The 18,937-nt window shown below is 35.3% G+C and overlaps 1 protein-coding gene across 5 annotated transcripts in view; it reads left to right on the forward strand.

Moving 5' to 3' along the window:
* The window catches only part of LOC105489156 (RIC1 homolog, RAB6A GEF complex partner 1), a 154,245-nt gene that overhangs the window by 51,224 nt on the left and 84,084 nt on the right, over nucleotides 1–18,937 (forward strand). The window contains exon 1 of one of the 5 annotated variants that reach the window (XM_011753861.3): nucleotides 1,455–1,932. The exons of the other annotated variants lie outside the window; for them this stretch is intronic. The gene's annotated coding sequence lies outside the window, so the exon portion shown is untranslated. Of the gene's footprint in view, nucleotides 1–1,454; nucleotides 1,933–18,937 lie in introns of those variants that run through there. 5 annotated transcript variants of the gene reach the window in all.

The following is an 18,937-nucleotide window of genomic DNA, read 5'->3' on the forward strand; positions in this document are numbered from 1 at the left end:
GGGACCATAGGCACGTACCACCACACCCAGCTGATTTTGTTTAATTTTTGTAGAGATGTGATCTCACTACGTTGGCCAGACTGGTCTCAAATTCCTAGGCTCAAGCGAACATCCTGCCTTGGCCAAATGCTGGGATTACAGGCATGAGCCATCACACTGGGCCTGAGATGTGCCTTTTTAAGTGTGGCTGTCTACTGTTTCAACCTCTGCCAGTTACCCAGCTCCAAAGTTGCTTCCACATTTTTGGGTATCTTTATAGCAGCACCCCACTCTCTGCAGTACCGATTTACTGTATTAGTTCATTCTCATGCTGCTATAAAGAACTGCCCAAGACTGGGTAATTTATAAAGGAAAGGAAAGAGATTTAATTGACTCACAGTTCTACATGGCTGGGGAGGCCTCAGGAAAATTACAATCATGACAGAAGGAGAAACAAACATGTCCTTCTTCACATGGTGGCAGGAGAGAAGTGCTGAGCAAAGGGAGAAAAGCTGCTTATTAAAATACCATCAGATCTCGTAATAACTCACTCGTTATCGTGAGAACACCATGAGGGTACCACCCCTGTGATTCAATTACTTCCTACCAGATCCCTCCCACGACACATGGGGATTATGGGAACTACATTTCAGGATGAGATTTGGGTGGGGACACAGCCAAACCGTATCATTGAGGAACGCTTATATTTGATAAGCTGCTTCTCTGTTAATGTTTTCAATTCTGTCTTTTAGTTTCAGCAGTTTGATTCTAGTGTGTCTCAGTGTGGGTCTCTGAGTTTATCCTTTTTGGAGTTTCTTGAATTCCTTGGATTTTTGTGTATACATGAACTTCATTAAGGCTCCTGGCATTTTCAACCATTTCTCTTTCCTCCATACTTCTATTCCTATATTATGTATGTTGGTGTGATTGATGGTGCTGCACAGGTCCCCCAGACTCTGTTTATTTTTCTTTATTCTTTCTTCTTTTCGCTCCTTAGATTGCATAATTTCGAATATCTTATTTTCAAGTACATTTATCTTTTCTTCTGTCTGCTCAACTTTGCTGTTGAATTCCTGTAGTGAATTTTTCATTTTAGTTACTATACTTTTTATCTTCAGAATTTTTTCAGTTCCTTTAAAAAGTTTTTCCCTTTTATTAATATTCTCATTTTGTTTAGACATTGTTTTCTTGATTTTCTTTAGTTTTTTTGCCCATGGTCTCCTTTAGCTCATTGAACATATTTAAGACTGTTGATTTAATGTCTCAGATTAATAATTCAAATGTCTGGGCTTCCTTAGGGATGGTTTCTGCCATATTTTTTATTTTCTATAACTGGGCCATACTTTTCTGTTTCTTTTTATGTGCTGTAATTTTTCATTGAGAACTGGACTGAGTATTATGTTGTGGTGACTTTGGAAATCTAATTCTCCTAGCCCTCAGAGATTGCTGGGTTTTGCTCCTTGATTACTGAAGAGTTCCTTTTATGATTTTTTGGAACTATTTTTGCATAGTATGTATTTCTTCTGATGAGTGGTCTCTGAAGTTTCTCTTCTGTTTTCTCTGTTATCAGCTAATCATGTAATATTTCCTTATCCTACTCCCAGGAGTTGGGTACAAAATAGGTCCTATCTCTAAAGTTCCCTCTTGGCCCAGAATCCTTTTTATCTCCTGGGTGTACCATACCCTCAGTGATCAAAAGCGGAAATTAGAACCCACAACACCAGCTTTTGGAGCACAGAGCCCTTATTGACCCCCCTTACTCCCACAAGCCACACCAGATACCCTTGTGCGACATCCGCAGCTGCCTGCCACAGAGTTGGTGTATGAGGTGGGTGACAGCTGTTACCATAGGAAAACTGAAATTGTTTGAAATTTGCCAACAGCTTCATCAAGCTGTCTCCTGGAGGCTGCAGGCGTTCTACCAGATCCAGACTTCCACAATAGTAGCTTCAGGTAATTCCTGCTAATTAAGTTGTAGTTTTGGTGGATAGATGGATTCCTGGAGCTTCCTCTTCTACCACCTTTTCTGATGTCATTCTCCACTCTTGTTAAGTTTAGAAGTGTGTGTTGTAAATCATAGTTGAAACTTAACAATTGAATGAGAGGGCTATAAGAGGAAAATGCTCTCTAAATTATGTGCAGTTGATGGCAAAGAAGTGGTGGTGTTTGTTTTAAAACAGTGTGGGGAATACTTTTCCTTCTGGTTTCACTGAAATTCTAGCAAGGTAATTTTTTTAAGTTGCATTTTATTTATTTTTTCTTCCTGGCTCTTTTGGACAATCACCAGGCTTATTTTGATATACAAATTCAAATTCCTTTGTGCAGTGGCAGTAAGTTATGACTGCCAATTTTAGAAATAAAGTTCTAACCATGTAACTCCATTCTGATACAGGGAACGTTGCAAACTTAAAGTGTCTTAAAGTTTAGGTTATTAATAATTTTATGTGTAAGCCCTCTCTCTGCACTGTTGATATTTTTAGGTCTCTAGGACATATATATATGTATATTTCATGTGTGTGGTGTAGTGTGTGTGTGTGTGTTTGTGTGTATGGTATGTAGGTGTTGTAGGTGTGTGTATAGAAAAGGAATAGCTTGTGAGACTGCAATGTAGTTATGTAAAGAATGTTAATTTGAAATAAAATCAGAATTAAGTTTTCTTTCAAGTTTACCTTCTGGCTTTATAATGCTATTAGCTTGAATATTCAATTAAAGAAGTGTAGAACTCAGCTAAAGTGAGTTACACTGGAGAAACATGGATTTCTTTTAAACAAAAGGTAACATCTTAAAATCAATATTATTACTAACAATTGGTAACATGTATGTATGTATGTACTTATTTATTTATTCATTTTTGAGACGGAGTCTTGCTTTGTTGCCTAGGCTGGGGTGCAGTGGTGCAATCTTGGCTCACTGCAATCTCCGCCTCCCAGGTTCAAGTGATTCTCCTGCCTCAGCCTCCTGAGTAGCTGAGAGTACAGGCGTATGCCACCATATTCAGCTAATTTTTTGTATTTTTAGTAGAGACAGGGTTTCACCATGTTGGTTAGGCTGATCTTGAACTCCTGACCTCAAATGAGCCACATGCCTCAGTATCCCAAAATGTAAATGTTTTTATTTACATAAAGGAAAATTATAAACTGGATTACATATGAAGTATTAGTATTAAATATTTGTTTATCACAAGTTTTGTGGGTTTAAAAAGCATTAAAATACATTTATTCTCTCACTTTTTCAACATTTATAGAGCTTCTGTACATTCCAGATAGTATGTAATCAATGAGGATGTAGTTTGAGAAAAAAAGGTTGTCTGGAACCATGCAGTGTGATTTCCATTTTCTTTAAGAATGTCTTTGGTTTGCCATTTTTTTTTGAAGGGTGTTTTTGCTACATGTAGATATTCATGTTTGCATCAGTTTTCAACATTGATGAAGTCTCTGTTGTATATTGAGCTTTGGGGTCCCTATTCTTTTCCTGGGAGTTTGTTAAGCAGTAAGTATGAAGTTTCAAGAAAGAATTTACATGAACTGTATGAATTTCATTTTTGCTTCCCCTAAAGATAGCTTTAGGCCGGGCGCGGTGGCTCAAGCCTGTAATCCCAGCACTTTGGGAGGCCGAGGCGGGCGGATCACAAGGTCAGGAGATCGAGACCACAGTGAAACCCCGTCTCTACTAAAAATACAAAAAATTAGCCGGGCGCGGTGGCGGGCGCCTGTAGTCCCAGCTACTCAGGAGGCGGAGGCAGGAGAATGGCGGGAACCCGGAAGGCGGAGCTTGCAGTGAGCCGAGATCGCGCCACTGCACTCCAGCCTGGGCAACAGCGTGAGACTCCGTCTCAAAAAAAAAAAAAAAAAAAAAAAAAAAAAAAAAAAAAAAAAATCTTTAATTTGCATTAATTTCTGAAGGATATTTTCAAGAGGTGTAGAATTCTGGATTGGTAGTTATTTAAGTTAAAGATTTGATTTCATTGTTTCCTGCCATTTTTCATTGTTATTGAGAAGTCAGTGAATGGTCTTATTGTTGGCCTTTTCAAAGTAATGCAACCTTTTTTGTTTCTTTCTTTGAGACAGAGTATTGCTGTGTTGCCCAGCCTCTTTGTTTGAGACAGTCTTGCTCTGTCGCCCAGGCTGGAGTGCAGTGGCACAATCTCAGCTCACTGCAATGTCCACCTCCTGGGTTCAAGCGATTCCCCTGCCTCAGCGTCCTGAGTAGCTGGGATTACAGGTGTGAGCCACCAGGCCCAGCTAATGTTTTTTTTAATTTTTAGTAGAGACAGGTTTTGCCTTTTTGGCCAGGCTGGTCCTGAAGTCCTGGCCTCAAGTGATCCTCCTGTGTTGGCCTCCCAAAGTCCTGGGATTACAGGTGTGAGTTACTGTGCCCAGCCACCATTTTTTTTTTTTTTTTAACTGCTTTTAAGATTTTCTCTTTGTCTTTGGTTTTCAGAATTTAGCTATGACATACTAAGGTGTGATTTCCTTTGTGCTTATCTGTTTGCTGTTCTCTAGTCTTGAATCTGAAAATTCTCAACTATTACCTCTATACTGCTTCTGTCCCATTCTGTTTTCTAATGGGACATCGATTTAAACTTTTGTATGTATCTTACATCTCTCATCCTTTTTTTTTTGTTGTTGTTGCCCACTCTCCCTTTATTTTTTCTGTGCTTTGTCGTGGCTATTTTCTATTGCTGTGTCTCTCAAGTCACTAATACATGTCATCTGCTATATCCAGTCTGACTCCATTAAGATAGTAAATTGAGGTTTCATGTGTTTTAATTTTAGAATATCCACTTGCTTCTTTTTATTGAGTCTAAATATCTGGTGAAAAATGTCAATCCTCTCATCTTTTTTTTTTTTTCATTTTTATTGAACATAATAGTTGTGATTATTTTAAAGTTATTTAAGATCATTTGTTCTTTCTTTTGGTTATTGGTCTTCTGATTTTGCTTTTTCATGTCTGGCAATTTTATTCTAGACATAGTGTACCAAAGAATTACAGAGAATTGCGGTAGCTATCTTTAGAGACTCCTGTTCATTATTTGGATTAGGGGCTGATTATTTCTGTCTTGTCATGGATTGAATTTGATTTGAATTGGTTTGAAAGTTTGGTAAGACTCAGTTTACCTCTAGTTTATTCTGAGAGATTTGGTTTTGTCTTTTAAAGCTTTTTTTTTTTTTTTTTTTGAAGTTGTTTTTGGTTTTTGGGGAACAGATGGTGTTTGGTTACACACATAAGCCCTTTAGTGGTGATTTCTGAGATTTTGGTGCACCCATCATCCAAGCGGTATATACTGCAGCCCCAATATGTACACAATATGTAGTCTTTTATCCCTCACCCGCCTCCCACCCTTTTCCCTGAGTCCCCAAAGTCCACTGTATCATTCTTATGTCTTTGTGTTCTCATAGCCTAGCTCCCAATTATGAGTGAGAACATAGGATGTTTGTTTTCCATTCCTGAGTTACTTCGCTTAGTATAATAGTCTTCAGTTCCATCTAGGTTGCTGTGAATGCCATTATTTTGCTCCTTGTTATGACTGAGTAGTATTCGATGGTGTATATGTATACCACATTTTCTTTATCCACTTGTTGACTGATGGGCATTTGATTGTCATCTTGCCCATATGACATCAAAATTCAGCAGATGTCTTGAGGGTAAAATTGGTGTTAAAGAAAAAATTATCCAATAATACTTGTTGAAACACAGTAAGGAAAACTTTTTTGGGGACCATTGCATACAGGGAACACTGCAGTGGGTTCTTGCAGTGGGAAAGAGAGATTGAACTCAACTCTTCAGCATGGGCAAGTGGGAATTTATAGCCAAGAAGCAGTGTGGGAGTCAGTGGATAGAAAATTACTAAGAGGAAACATCAGGGATAATGGGGATTCTGGCTAAAACAACAGGATTCTTGCTGAAGACAGACGAGAGTGATCAGACATCACTTAGGGGAGATTGGAGAGTATGGGGGTCTTGCTAAACTGGATTTTACAAGGAAAAGCACAGATGGACCTAGGAGAAGAAGGTTCAGGAGCCTGACTGAAGTTTGACTAAGCACAGAATCTTTGTCACTGGCTATGTGTTTGAGGCACATCAGGTCTCCAATTAGTATGGATACCTGTGCATCTCAGAAATGCCGGAAATTTTACTTTGCCTTTCTGAAGTTTGCTTTCGAGCCCTTGAGCCCCTTCTGCAGCTTCTAAGTTCAGCAGATGTCTTGTGGGAAAAATTGACTGTGGAGTTGAGGCATTTCAAGTCTGATTATTTCTTCAACCCTATGTAACTGCCAAGAGCTTTGCTGATTTTTCTTAGCTCCAGCAGGCCTCTGCCTGAACTAAGTCTGCTGCTTTCTTAGCCTGTGCCCAGAATTGGTGAATGTTCTTAGAGGAAAAAAAAAAATCAGCTTACCTCTGAACAGTCTTCCTACTATGAATTTTAATCCATCTCGGCCTTATTGATTCCATAGCTTGCCCGATGTCTTTAAAAATATAATTTTTTATGTTTTCTGCCTTTTTCTAGCTGTTGGGAGAGTTGGTCTGCCATGACCTACTTACTGTTTACTACTGTGCAGTAGAGTTCTTAACCATGTAATATAAAATTGTCTTAATATTCCTTTATGATTTTTTGAGTCTAATTTCATTTTTATATATAAAATCCTAAGCATTATATAAAGATGGAATGAACCCAGATATATCCATTAAAACTATTGTAACTGCCCAACAGTTTCATTTTGCCTGCTGCCTGGATACAGTTGATTTATCAAGACAGAGGAATTGCAGTAGAGAAAGTTTAATTCATGAAGAGCTGGCTGAACAGAAGTGCCAGAGTTTTATTACTGAAATCAGTCTTCCCCAAAATTTGGAGGCTAGGGTTTTTCAAGCATAGTTTGGTGGGGCAGGGAATGGGTGCTGCTGATTGGTTAGGGAGGCAATCATAGGTGTGGAAAATGGTCTTCATGTTGAGTCCGCTTCTGAATAGGACTACAGGACCAGGACCAGTTGGTGGGTCCACGTGGAGCCCTCAGCCATTGGAAATGCAAAATCCTGAAGAGATAGCTGAAAAGGCCAATCTTAGCTTCTACAATAGTGATGTTACCTGCAGGAGTAATTGGGGAAGTTGCAAATCTTGTGACCTCTGGAGTAAGGGCCGATAATTGTTTACATTTACACTGTAGCAGAATTCAGGCTCCTCTCATCCTCCTAAATGTCTTGCTAAACATGATACAAAAATATCAGTGACCTTTCTAAACTGTTCCCAAATAACTAATGGCTTTCTGTCTATATTATTTTATGTATTTATTTTATTATTATTATATATATATATATATATATATATTTTTTTTTTTTTTTTTTTTTTGAGACGGCATCTTGCTCTGTCGCCCAGACTGGAGTGGAGTGGCGCAATCTTGGCTCACTACAACCTTAGCCTCCCAGGTTCAAGCAGTTCTCCCTGCCTTACACTCCCAAGTAGTTGGGATTACAGGTCCTCACCACCAGGCCCGACTAATTTTTGTATTCTTAGTAGCGACAGGGTTTTGCCATCTTGGCCAGTCTGGTCTCTAACTCCTGACCTCAGGCGACCTGCCCACCTCAGCCTCCCGAAATCCTGGGATTACGATCATGAATCACTGCACCCAGCCTGTATTACTTTACATCATAATGAAAGAAATGAAAATAAAGAACCTGTTTTGCAGGCAGAGGCTAAAAACAAAAACTTTGAACAACTGGTAGAAATGGTTTAAGTTAATTTCTAAATTCGAGAAGATAGAAGGACTAACCTCCAACCTGATCTTCTCCTCTCAGGAGTATAGTAAACATGAGCGTAAAGTCAGAATCATCAGGATATCAAGTTCTTTAGGGACAGAATAGGTGCTGAAGGACCAGGCAGAGGGAAAGGTTTGCTTTGCCACTCGTTAAGGCACTGAGCCAGGATCTGAGATTTCAGAGTTCTGTAAGTGAGCTTAAAAAAGTGGAATCTTGTGGTTTTGCTTCAGAAGAAGGATGAATGTGTCTGCTTCTGGAAATGGACATTAGCAGGGCTTCCCATAAAACTCTGTTGACTGCTGCAGGTTTAGAATAGAGGTTGCACTGGTGAACTCAGTTGCTGCCACACCTCATGGTCTGAGGAAGCTGGCCCTTCCACTCAGAGACAGTGCCTGAGAGGAGACAGCTGAAGCCTCAGCTCAGCAGTGTGTGAGCTTGTCTGCCTCCGCAAACTGTCATTTTATCCAGCATCTGTAGGTTTGCCTTGCCAGATACCACATCAAAGCCTAACCTCTACAGGTGGCTAATGGAACACAGCAAAAAAAAAAAATCACTAAGGGAGCTCATTAACTTTACGATGTAAGACCAAACTAAACAAGTAAAATATGTGGCTCCTACTGATGAGCCACAGGGATGAGACAGAAGAATGTAGTAAATTAAGAAGAAAATTATTAAGAACTTTCAGAAAATGTAATTAGAACATACTCAGAATTTTTCAGAGCTAAAAATTTCCTAAGAGAAAAATTCAACAGATGAACTGATAAATAACCCCTTGTGAGAGCTGAATCTTTTGTTCCAGAAGATCAAAGAGAAATAATTTCATAATGTAAGACACATAGAAATAAACTTAATTTTGAAAAGATAAGTGACCTGCAGGAACAAATTCAAGAGGTTTGCGAATGAGTGTTATAGAAAGAAAAAAAAAAGAAAACAAGACAGAACAAGTGTTAGTTTAGGAAATAATAGAAGAAACTTCCCTAGTTTAGAAACACTTGAGGTTGTCAGATTGAAAAGGCTGAGACTTAGATACATTTGATTGCGAGTGGGGCTGTGTGGAAAAAGTTTAATGAAAAAACATACATATCTAGAGATAATGTACAGAAATAACTGAATTTTAGTCATGAGAAAAATCATTCAGAGAAAAGAGAAAGAGAATCACATTAACAATAGACTTCTCACCACTAACCCTAGAAACTTAAAGGAACATTAGAACAATATCTCATAGCCACGAAAAAAGAATCTCTAACACTCCTGTACCTAGATAGGATGTCCTTTATCTCGGTTAAGTAATGGTATGTTCAGTTAGTTTATTTCATTTAATATGGGAATGCCTTGGTATTGGAGCTACAGTGAACAGGACAAGCAAGTGGACATGTAACTAATTCCTAGGTTAGTGAGAGACAGATGATAAACAAGTCTAAACAAGAAAATGAAACGTGATGACCATACCATCCATGTTAGGTATTTGCAATGCTTAGGGACAATTATTATCTGTATTAATATTCATATTAATACTAATAAAAACTTCCTACGGAAGACCATCCTATTGATAAATGGACAAACAAGGCAACTTGCAGAAGAAAGAAGTATGAAGCGCCAATAAAAATGAAAAGATAAGCATCACTAGCAAGGAAACAAATGGAAATTAAAATAAGACCGTTTTTCACCAATCTAATGCAGGCATAAACAGGAATTCTAAGAACAATTAGAGTGATACTGGGAATTAATATAATTTTTTTGATAAATTTGGCAATACTTATTGAAATGAATGTGCATATGTGTACACTTTGACTTGGCAATCCTACCTAAAGGAAAGTACCCCACAAAATATATATGCACCAAAACATAAGGAGATATATATATACACACACATAAGGAGAGAGATATATATATGTATATAAAAATGATTGTTACAGCATTGTCTGTAGTTGCCAAAGGTCCATCAAGAAAAGAATAGCAAAGTAAATATGAAATTTCCATACTTTGGAATATCACACAAATACTAAAAATAATAAGTGTATCTATGAATGTGGAAGAACAGTCAGAAAACTCTAAGTGAAAAAAAAAAATCAAATGGCATGGTAATGTGTAAATTAAGATTCCAATTTTGTGTGAAAATAATAAAAGTTCCTGTATGTATTTATCAATTTAAAAATTTACTCATTTCTGAGTTAGAATCCAATGCAGACATTTAAAATCAAATTACAGAAGAATGTCAAGTTTATACATTTGTGATAAAATACCATAAAAGCAGATTATAAAACTGTGTGATAGCTTTATATGAAGAAAAAATTATATTTTAGATAACCCTCTACTTAAGAAACTAACAGATTTATCAACTGCTCATCAACCAGTTACATTAGCAGTCATTTACAGTATCATCAGTTTGGATTTAAAAACAGACAGACTTCAGTAGAAGTCTAATATGCTATAAAATATGAGAGTTTCTGCAAATGTCCCTGGAAAAGACATAAGGACTACATAAAAATTAATAATGATTATCTGTGAATAGTGAAACTATTGGCAGTTTATTTTTGTTACTTTCTGTGTTTCTCGGGTTTTTTTCATTGAACATGGAGAAATTTGTCATTCATAACAAAAAACATTTAACAAAAATTCATTTATGATCCTATATGAATTTTAAAATTCATATAAGCTAAAATGTTAATTCATGTTTTAAATAACCCAAGTAAGGATGAATTAAGTCAATAGAAGCAGGTCAGCATTTACTCAATATATTTAATACAAGCCAGATTACTATGACTGATATTATATTTATCTTAACATCTCCACAAAGTTCTAGAAATAAGACAGTGGTGAAAGGATAATAAAAACTTAGGACCCCAATTCACCACGCCAAAAGGGAAAAAATAAGCTGAAAGCCCAGTCACGTAAGAAACTGCCTTTCCTTTTGTTCCTAAGCTGATAACTACAGATAAAAGGTTAGGTTAGCTACTCCACAAGTAACTACTTATGTTCACCTTATCTTATGTAAAGTGCCTGTTTAATGATGCCAGATGAATACATAATTGACTATTCCTCTACTTGCTCTTTTCTCGTGGAACTTGTGGATTACCATACACTCCTTCTCTCCCCTACAGCCCACTTTTCTCCTTTAAATATTGACACCCTCAAATTCATCTTTGGAGAAAGGCACAGATCACAGACTGTCACTGTGATTCTGTGTTTTTTTCTTCCGAGCATATCCTTAACCTTGGCAAAATAAACTTCTAAATTGATTGAGACCTGTCTCAGATACTTTTTGGTTTACAACTATGTTAAAGTTTCGGTGCCACAAAAGAAATAGCACTCAAATATAAAATTTTCTTTTTAATTCTCAGCAAGGCAATGTAGAAGGGTGCACCCTTACAGATGGAGCAATGGTGAGCCCACACTTGGACAAGGGAGGGGAAGGGATTCTTATCCCTGACGCACGTCGCCCCTGCTGCCGTGTTGTTCCCCTGTTGGCTAGGGTTAGACCACACAAGCTAAACTAATTCCAGTTGGCTAATTTAAAGAGAGTAACGGGGTGAGTGATTTGGTGGGAAAAATGGTTATGGCAGAGCAGGAAATCAGAATGAGTCAGGGTGGAGAATGAGCAGGTAATCGGAATGAATCAGAATGGAATGAGTCAGGGTGGAGCAGGTAATCGAAAAAGATTGCCTTATGAGGAAGTTAAGTTTAAAAGTAGAAGGCAAAGAAATTGAACATACTGACATATTGATTCTTTGAAGAGAAATTTAGAACTCATATCTAACAACTATAAGTAATAAATAAGTGAAATAAAAATTGGATTTTCAGTAGCCAAAAATATTAAATTATTTTGTTACTCTTGTATGTACTTTATTTCTTCAACTTAAGGCAAGTATAATTTCTTCTAACTTCTTTGTTGTCTTAATATTAGAGTAATATAAAAGGTAGTCACTTAATAAATTAATGTGAAATTATTTCTGATATAAAAATAAAGCTATCAGACTGTTCCCTCTTTACTGTCTGTGAGAATTTTAGGGGGAAAAACTGCATACAAAATGGCCTACAAATAAGATGGAGCAATCAGATGTAAAAACTAGTGTACCAGTTGCTTGAACTTTCACTGAACTCTTCTTTGAAAGATGAGGAAGAGTTTTGATTATATACTGAATATAAAAATTATCCTATTCATAATTTGCATACAGCACATTTGCAGTCAGTGGTAATTTATTGATCTTGAAACCACCTTTGCAAAAATAACAATGAGAAAATTGTAACAGTAAAAGAAATCTAATCTAACTAACCCCCATCTTGCCTTTAACCTCCCAACTGCCCTTAGTCATTCCTGGGCCTGGGCCATGCCAACTTTAGGAGAAATTTATAGTTTAAATGATAATGGCCCTTCCTCAAAACTAAACCACCTTTGTAAAGCTAATGAAAGACGAGGTCTTGCTGTGTTGCCCAGACTGGTCTCAATCTCCTGGGCTTAAGCGATATGCCCACCTCAGACTCCCAAAGTGCCGGGATGACAGGTGTGAGCCACTGCACCTGGCCTGGATAAGCGAACTTTCTAGGTAACCAAAGATTTATTGCATTCTGAAACTTTACTAATTGAATGATTCTTTTCCTCAAATATACCGTATAGTTTTTTATCCTTGTATGAAATATATTGAATATGAATTAACTATGTACTTGAAGGTTAAATTTTATAATTATAATAGTAAATTTTGGGAGGTGTCTGTGTTCTAGGCACTATTATAAGTGCTTTACGTGTATTAAAATTAATTTATTATTCATAACAGTCCTCTCAAGATGGATACTTTTATATTCCCATCATACAGTTGAGCAAACTAGGGTACAGAGAGATTGAGTAACCTGCTCAAGAATACATGGCTAATAATGAAATGTTAGTAATATTTTAAAAGCTCTATTTATGCATCATTAATAGAGCCATAGCCTTCTCCTTATCAATTTGTATCTTAAAAAGAAATATCACTGACACTTTTTTAATGGGGTGTGAAGAAAAAAATTGCTTTACTGTTTTAACTGTCCTCATCTCTCTCAAAACCAACGACTGATCTGCTTTCTATCACTGCCAGTTACTTTGTGTTTTCTGGTTTTATATAAATTAAGTCATACAATATATACTTATTTTTTCTAGTTTCTCTCAGCATATTTTGAGATTCATCCATTTTGTTGTGAATCAGTAATTCATTGTGAGTATTAGTTTATTTTACGGATTTCTCACAGTTGGTTTATCCATTCATCTGTTGATGGACAGTTTGAGTTGTTTCCAGTTTGGGGCTGTAACAAACAAAACTACATGAACATTGATGTACAGGTCTTTGTACGGATGCATATTTCCTTTTCTCTTGGGTAAATATCCATGCGTGGAACAGCTACATTATAAGGTAGAAGTATATTTGACTTTTAAAGGAAATGCCAAACTTTTTTCTGACGTAGTTATACCATTTTACATTCCTACCAGCAGTGTATGAGAGTTTCTATTTTCCTCTATCTTTGCCAACATGTGATAGGGTATGCCTTTTTAATTTTAGCCATTCTGGTAGTGGTGTAGTGGTATCCCATTATAGTTTTAACTTGCATTTTTCTAATAACTAATGATGTTGAACATTTTTCTCATTTTTTTATTTGTTATTTGTGTGTCTTATTTGGTGAAATGTGTGTTCAAATCTTTTGCCCATTTTTTTAGATGGGTTCCTTGATTTTTTATTGTTGAGTAAGTTCATCTTTTACATCTTGATATCTGTTCCAGTATAATTAATTGAAAAGGTTATCCCTTCTACACAGCATATCTTTTGCACCTTTGTCAAAAATCAGTTGTGTATATATGTGTGGGTTTATTCCCATATTCTTTATTCTGTTCCATGATCTATTTGTATATATTTAACATCATTTTGATTACTCTAGATATATAATAATTTTTGAAATCACACAGTGTTAGATCTCCAACTTTGTTCATTTTCAAAGTTGCTTTTGCTATTGTAGGCCTTTGTATTTCCATATTAATTTTATGTTCATCTCATCAATTTATACAGAAATGTCTGCTGGGAGTTTGTTTGGGATTACATTGAATCTTTGGATCCATTTGGGGAGAGTTGCTATCTTAGCAATATAAACAAGATGTATTTCTCCGTTTAAGTATTTTTACTTTCAGCAATGTTTTGTAGTTATCAGTGTACAGGTATTTCATCTCTTTTGCCGGATTTATCCCCAAGTATTTCACAACTTTAATGTTACTGATTTTTTTTTCATTTTCTAATTGTTCTTATTAGTATATAAAAATGCAGTTGATTTTTCTATATTCGTCTTGTGTCCAGCAGTCATACTAAACTCACTTATTGTAGTCAATTCCATTGGGATTCCTATGGAAATGACCATATAAAAAACAGTTTTACTTTTTCTCCCCAATTTATATACCTTTTCTTTCTCTTGTCTGAATTTACTGATTAGACAGTGTTGAATATGATGAAGGCATTCAGTCTTTCATCATCAAGAATGATGTTCTAAATATTTCATAAATCTCTTTCATCAAGTTATGGAAGTTTCCCATTTCTTCCTAATTTACTGAGAATTTTTAATCAGGAATGGGTGTTGAATTTTGTCTAATGCTTTTAATGCAGTGTATTGAGACTGTCATGGTTTTCCTTTTTTAGTTTGTTAATAAGGTAAATTACATTTGTTGAACTTTGTTAAACCAACCCTGCATTCTTGGATAAACCCCATTTGATTGTGATGTATTTTTTTAATAATGTTGAACTTAATTTGCTATAATTTTGTTTAGAATATGTTAATGAGGGATCTTGGCCTGTAGTTATAATGTCTTTGTCTGGTTTTGTTGTGAGGGTAATGCTGACCTCATAAAATGAGATAGGAAGTGGTTCCTTCTCTTCGGTTTTCTGGAAAAGTTTGTATTGAACTGATATTATTTGTTTCTTAAAGAGTTGGTAGAATTTACCAGTGATGCTATCTCAGCCTAGAGTTTTCTTTGTGGAAAGGATTTGAATTGGAATTATAATTTCTTTAACAGACATTGGCTGTTCTTTTCAGTGAACTTTGGTGGTTTGTGTTTATCAAGGAATTTGTCCATATCATCCAAGTTGTTAAAATTATTGTCATATTAATAATGTGACCTCATTTTTCTTTTAATACCTCTAGAATTTGTAGTGATGTCACCTCTTTGATTTCTGTTAGTGGTTCTTTTTTGCCTGATTGGTATGACCAGAAGTATGTCAGTTTTAGTGATCTTCTAAAACAATAACAAAAGAACCCCAGATTTTTATTCATTGATTTAATTTTTCTGTTTTCTATTTGATTGATTACCATTCTGAGCTCTGTTATTTGCTTGCTCCCACACCCCCCACTACTTGCTTTGGATGTCATTTACTCTAGTGTAATTTGTTTCTAGTTTAAGCTTGTCATTGATTTGAGATTTTCCTTTTTTTCTAATATAAGTATTTTAAGGCTGTAAATTTCCTCTTTAGTGTTGCTTTAGCAGCATCCCACAAATTTTGGTATGATGTGTTTTTTAAATTTCCTTTTTTCTCCTTTGATTCATGGGTTATTTAGAAGTATGCAGTTTAGCTTCAAAATATTTGTGGGCTTTCCATAATTTTTTTTTATTTGTTTCTAGTTTTGTTCTGTTGGGATCAGGAAACATATATTATACACATTTTATTTTTATACATGGTATAAACCCCAGCATATACTGCTGTTATTCTTGTTTTAAAGCCTATTATCTTTTAAAGAAATTTAAGTGAAGCAAATGAAATTTGAATTTAATTATTTTTCTCTGACTCCTACCCCTGTCATTTGGGGACTCTGTTTATATGTATATTGGGCTACATTAAATTGTCCCTCAGTTCACTGATTCTGTTTCTGTTTTATTTTGGGGGTTTTTTGGTGTGTGTTTCATTACGGATAATTTTTGTTGCTGTGCTTTTATGATCAATGTCTAACCTGTCATTCATCCAGCCAATGCCTTTTTCATCTCAGATATTTTATTATTTCTGTTTCTAGAGTTTTGTTTGGGTTTTCTATATTGTCTAACCTTTGGAACATATGGAGTATAGTTCATATATGGAACATATGAAATATAGCAGAAGGTTTTAATGTCCTTTTGTGCTAATTTTAACATCTGATTGAGTTATGCATTGTTTTGATTGGTTGATTTTTCATTATGTCTCATGTTTGTCTTACTCTTCCTGGACTCTTCATTTTCTTCTCAACTCTGGAAGTCTGCCAGACTTTGTCTTAGTGCCCCTTCTAAGTGTGCTGACCCAGAAATTCTCACAAGGCAGTAAACTGGGTAAGAGTAGTAGGGTTCACTTCAGTTGTTTCTCATCTCTCAAGGATGACTGGCCTTCATTGCTTGATGCCAATGTTTTGAAAACTATTTCATATATTTTGTCTGCTTTTTTTTTGTTGTTGTTGTTGTTGTTCTTGTTTCAGATGGGATTATAAATCAGCTTCAGCTTATTCCTTCTTAGTTGGTAGGAGAAGTCTGGCCTTTTTAAAAAACAAATTAGTACTCTGGTATAAAATAGTGTGTGGTTGTATTAGGAATAATTTTGATGAGTATTCACGTCAAAAGCTCCTCATTGCGTATATTTGAGAGTGATTTATAGCTTTCAGCATTTCCATTTAAATATATTCATATCTATGTATGTATAAAGTCTAGAAGATTATACCAAAAATGTTTATTAGCTTGGAGGTGGTATGATATGGGGTCACTGATTTTAGGTATTTTTAAATTTTGAACATGTACAATAAATTGAAAACAGAAAATATCATTTGCAGGCCAGCATGAAGAATTTAAAGTGCTAGCCTCTTATTTCAGAGTTATTTGAAGCCTCACATGACAATATGTTGGGATAAAAGATACATCTTTAAATCATCAAATTCTTATCTCTTAAATTAATATGGTAATCTTCCTGATGCATCATTCAGGTTATTGGAGCCAGATGCATATGTCTGTCCTTTCTTTCGTAATTTAAAAAGTATATCCTAACGGAGAAATGCATTATGGTTTGAATTCTGGAGTATCTGGTGAATGCATATGTGACAGAATAATTGGATAATTATAGAGGAAGGTATTGGAATTGCTGCTTCCAGGTAAAGCATTAATTAAACATACTACATCATTTGCCTCATGACAGTAGGATTTCAGTTCTTACTGTTTACAGGGAATTATAATTTATGGCACATGCCATACATCAATCACAATTTTTTAAATATATTTAATTTTGGGAAAGAGGGCAAAACTTGGCAAGTGCCCAAAACAAAACACAAACATGCAATAATAATAACATCAACTATCACTACCTCTGGATTTCACATTCTTCTTTCTAAAATGTAGAATTAGCTGAGGTAGTTTGTATGGTTTTTCAAACCTACCATTATTAGATATACAGGTGAAAAATTATACATTAAAATTTAATATCCATACCTGACTGAATTTCTGATGCATTTGTTAATGTCCTTTTAAATTCTTGTTTCTGGTTATTTCATTCTAAGTATATTTATAGAGACAAATCTGTTTTATCCTCTATTTAAGTAGTGATGTTCTTGTATTTTTTTTTCCTTTATCCATGTGTATCTATGATAACCTTTATCCCTGTAGATCTATGACCCTAATTCATGGATATACAAAAGAAAGGGATAAGAAGACTTGTCATTTAAATTGCCTACAGAAATTGTTTGACCCTTGTGATTAAAACTACATAATCCAGTAGTAGTGTGCCTTGGAGAAAGAAAAAAATATATAGATAGATAGATAGATAGCCAGCCTTGGAGAAAGAAAAAATAGATAGATAGATAGATAGATAGATAGATAGATAGATAGATAGATAGATAGATAGATAGATTGATTGATTGATTTAAAATATGATAACAGGTAAAAGAACTCCAAATTACTTAGAAACATTCGTTTTGGTGTATTTGTGTGTGTGTGTACATGTTTAAAGAAGGCATTAGGATTGTTGCCTACAGATTAAGCAATAGTTATATGCTTTATTTGCATTATTTTGGGGATGCGAAGAGAAGGCCCACTGTAACACTGCATAATGACAGATTTAGTATAACAACATTAAGATGCTACATTTTGGCCAGGTGCAATGGCTCATGGCTATAATCCTAGTACTTTAGGAGGCTGAATTAGGAAGATTGCTTGAGCCCAGTAGTTCAAGACCAACCTGAACAACATAGCAAGACCTCATCTCTAAAAATAATTTTAAAAATGAGCCAAGCTTGGTGGTGCACGTCTGTAGCCCCAGCTACGCAGAAGGCTGAGGCAGCAGAATCACTTGAGTCCAAAAGGTTGAGACTGCAGTGAGCCAAAATTGCACTTCACTTCAGCCTGGGCAATATAGACCCTGTCTCTGAAAAACAACAACAACAAAAATAAAGCTACTTTTAAAGGATAATCCATTTACTATCAAACACTTTTTAAATTGTTCAAAGGCTGGACTGTTTATAAAATGTCAAGAATAAATGTCTTAGAGATCTGGAAGTATATGGCATTTACTATTCCTACAAAGCCTTAGATATTTAGTAAAGAAGATTGATATATAGAATACCAAAATAGTAAATTGAGCCATTATTTGTCATTTCAGCTAGTGCACTGTGTTTATAAAATTTCTAAATGCTGGTACAAAATGATGCATATTCTCCCTGACATTGTAGTCTTCTAAGCACTTGTTAAGATGCTGAGTATATTATTAACATTTGTTACTCTGAAATGTTGAACTTTTGGCCCTGAGTAACTAATATTTCAGACAGCATTTTTAGGTTAATGTTATCCATCTTAAGCACTAGATCATATTATTTTACTTTTCTAGCTCATATAAGGTAATAGTAAAGTTTAAACATTTTGAATAGTCATTAACGTGTTTAGGGGCAGTATGTGTGAAACTTTTGTTATGATTTGATTTGAAGCCATTTTCCTTTTGCTTCCATATTCTCCATATTGCAAGAACATAAAATTGCACATAAAGAATTAGAAAGATGATCTTATCTGAAGAATTTTCACCTTTTTTGTTTTGTATCTTAACGGTGTTGAAACTGTAGTTTCAAATACATGATAAAATAGTAAAGTTAATAGTCAAAAAGAAAGCAAACCACTTGGCTTTGCTGAAGAAACTAAAGTATTTTCTTGGTCATTCCTTTGAAAAACAGGAAGCCAGAATTAGAAAAATTTGAAACCTTGGATAATTTCT

Source organism: Macaca nemestrina, chromosome 14 (genome assembly GCF_043159975.1).
Source record: "Macaca nemestrina isolate mMacNem1 chromosome 14, mMacNem.hap1, whole genome shotgun sequence".
NCBI lineage: Eukaryota > Metazoa > Chordata > Mammalia > Primates > Cercopithecidae > Macaca > Macaca nemestrina.